At 41.0% G+C, this 2500-nt stretch overlaps 7 non-coding genes across 7 annotated transcripts; all 7 read right to left on the bottom strand.

Annotated features, from left to right (window-relative positions):
• Positions 1-16: 16 nt before the first annotated feature.
• On the bottom strand, positions 17-88 carry TRNAP-UGG (transfer RNA proline (anticodon UGG)). Its single transcript has one exon. It is a non-coding gene; the product is annotated as a tRNA-Pro (tRNA).
• A 327-nt stretch (positions 89-415) lies between these two features.
• TRNAP-UGG (transfer RNA proline (anticodon UGG)) lies at positions 416-487 on the bottom strand. Its single transcript has one exon. It is a non-coding gene; the product is annotated as a tRNA-Pro (tRNA).
• A 255-nt stretch (positions 488-742) lies between these two features.
• On the bottom strand, positions 743-814 carry TRNAP-UGG (transfer RNA proline (anticodon UGG)). Its single transcript has one exon. It is a non-coding gene; the product is annotated as a tRNA-Pro (tRNA).
• Positions 815-1141: 327 nt separating this feature from the next.
• On the bottom strand, positions 1142-1213 carry TRNAP-UGG (transfer RNA proline (anticodon UGG)). Its single transcript has one exon. It is a non-coding gene; the product is annotated as a tRNA-Pro (tRNA).
• Positions 1214-1468: 255 nt separating this feature from the next.
• On the bottom strand, positions 1469-1540 carry TRNAP-UGG (transfer RNA proline (anticodon UGG)). Its single transcript has one exon. It is a non-coding gene; the product is annotated as a tRNA-Pro (tRNA).
• Positions 1541-1795: 255 nt separating this feature from the next.
• Positions 1796-1867, bottom strand: TRNAQ-UUG (transfer RNA glutamine (anticodon UUG)). The gene has a single exon. It is a non-coding gene; the product is annotated as a tRNA-Gln (tRNA).
• A 255-nt stretch (positions 1868-2122) lies between these two features.
• Positions 2123-2194, bottom strand: TRNAQ-UUG (transfer RNA glutamine (anticodon UUG)). The gene has a single exon. It is a non-coding gene; the product is annotated as a tRNA-Gln (tRNA).
• Between the last annotated feature and the right edge of the window lie 306 nt (positions 2195-2500).

Here is a 2500-nt window from a genome sequence, read left to right as displayed (position 1 = left end):
CCTCTTTCAAAAGCATGGGCTCGTCCGGGATTTGAACCCGGGACCTCTCGCACCCAAAGCGAGAATCATACCCCTAGACCAACGAGCCAACAGACGGCACCTTTTTGAGAAAGCTTTGCCGCACCCCAAGTAATTCTTTAAAGTCCTCACATCCAAGGTAGTTTTGTGGGTATTTTACATAAGACATTTTTGTATTTTTCTCAGATATCTACTTCTAAAGTTTTTTAAAACCATGTTTCTCGAGCAACACAGCATCGTCCAGTAATTAGTACACCTCTTAAGAGTCCTACTTAAGTTTTTAAACTTATCGGTTCTTGAGCAACACAGCATCGTCCAGTAATTAGTACACCTCTTAAGAGTCCTACTTAAGTTTTTAAACTTATCGGTTCTTGAGGAAAACCTCTTTCAAAAGCATGGGCTCGTCCGGGATTTGAACCCGGGACCTCTCGCACCCAAAGCGAGAATCATACCCCTAGACCAACGAGCCAACAGACGGCACCTTTTTGAGAAAGCTTTGCCGCACCCCAAGTAATTCTTTAAAGTCCTCACATCCAAGGTAGTTGTGTGGGTATTTTACATAAGACATTTTTGTATTTTTCTCAGATATCTACTTCTAAAGTTTTTTAAAACCATGTTTCTCGAGCAACACAGCATCGTCCAGTAATTAGTACACCTCTTAAGAGTCCTACTTCTTAAGTTTTTAAACTTATCGGTTCTTGAGGAAAACCTCTTTCAAAAGCATGGGCTCGTCCGGGATTTGAACCCGGGACCTCTCGCACCCAAAGCGAGAATCATACCCCTAGACCAACGAGCCAACAGACGGCACCTTTTTGAGAAAGCTTTGCCGCACCCCAAGTAATTCTTTAAAGTCCTCACATCCAAGGTAGTTTTGTGGGTATTTTACATAAGACATTTTTGTATTTTTCTCAGATATCTACTTCTAAAGTTTTTTAAAACCATGTTTCTCGAGCAACACAGCATCGTCCAGTAATTAGTACACCTCTTAAGAGTCCTACTTAAGTTTTTAAACTTATCGGTTCTTGAGCAACACAGCATCGTCCAGTAATTAGTACACCTCTTAAGAGTCCTACTTAAGTTTTTAAACTTATCGGTTCTTGAGGAAAACCTCTTTCAAAAGCATGGGCTCGTCCGGGATTTGAACCCGGGACCTCTCGCACCCAAAGCGAGAATCATACCCCTAGACCAACGAGCCAACAGACGGCACCTTTTTGAGAAAGCTTTGCCGCACCCCAAGTAATTCTTTAAAGTCCTCACATCCAAGGTAGTTGTGTGGGTATTTTACATAAGACATTTTTGTATTTTTCTCAGATATCTACTTCTAAAGTTTTTTAAAACCATGTTTCTCGAGCAACACAGCATCGTCCAGTAATTAGTACACCTCTTAAGAGTCCTACTTCTTAAGTTTTTAAACTTATCGGTTCTTGAGGAAAACCTCTTTCAAAAGCATGGGCTCGTCCGGGATTTGAACCCGGGACCTCTCGCACCCAAAGCGAGAATCATACCCCTAGACCAACGAGCCAACAGACGGCACCTTTTTGAGAAAGCTTTGCCGCACCCCAAGTAATTCTTTAAAGTCCTCACATCCAAGGTAGTTTTGTGGGTATTTTACATAAGACATTTTTGTATTTTTCTCAGATATCTACTTCTAAAGTTTTTTAAAACCATGTTTCTCGAGCAACACAGCATCGTCCAGTAATTAGTACACCTCTTAAGAGTCCTACTTCTTAAGTTTTTAAACTTATCGGTTCTTGAGGAAAACCTCTTTCAAAAGCATGGGCTCGTCCGGGATTTGAACCCGGGACCTCTCGCACCAAAAGCGAGAATCATACCCCTAGACCAACGAGCCAACAGACGGCACCTTTTTGAGAAAGCTTTGCCGCACCCCAAGTAATTCTTTAAAGTCCTCACATCCAAGGTAGTTTTGTGGGTATTTTACATAAGACATTTTTGTATTTTTCTCAGATATCTACTTCTAAAGTTTTTTAAAACCATGTTTCTCGAGCAACACAGCATCGTCCAGTAATTAGTACACCTCTTAAGAGTCCTACTTCTTAAGTTTTTAAACTTATCGGTTCTTGAGGAAAACCTCTTTCAAAAGCATGGGCTCGTCCGGGATTTGAACCCGGGACCTCTCGCACCAAAAGCGAGAATCATACCCCTAGACCAACGAGCCAACAGACGGCACCTTTTTGAGAAAGCTTTGCCGCACCCCAAGTAATTCTTTAAAGTCCTCACATCCAAGGTAGTTTTGTGGGTATTTTACATAAGACATTTTTGTATTTTTCTCAGATATCTACTTCTAAAGTTTTTTAAAACCATGTTTCTCGAGCAACACAGCATCGTCCAGTAATTAGTACACCTCTTAAGAGTCCTACTTAAGTTTTTAAACTTATCGGTTCTTGAGCAACACAGCATCGTCCAGTAATTAGTACACCTCTTAAGAGTCCTACTTCTTAAGTTTTTAAACTTATCGGTTCTT

Source organism: Rhinoderma darwinii, unplaced genomic scaffold, assembly GCF_050947455.1.
Source record: "Rhinoderma darwinii isolate aRhiDar2 unplaced genomic scaffold, aRhiDar2.hap1 Scaffold_4310, whole genome shotgun sequence".
In the NCBI taxonomy this organism is placed as follows: domain Eukaryota; kingdom Metazoa; phylum Chordata; class Amphibia; order Anura; family Rhinodermatidae; genus Rhinoderma; species Rhinoderma darwinii.
This window is presented reverse-complemented; position numbering and strand designations above follow the sequence as displayed.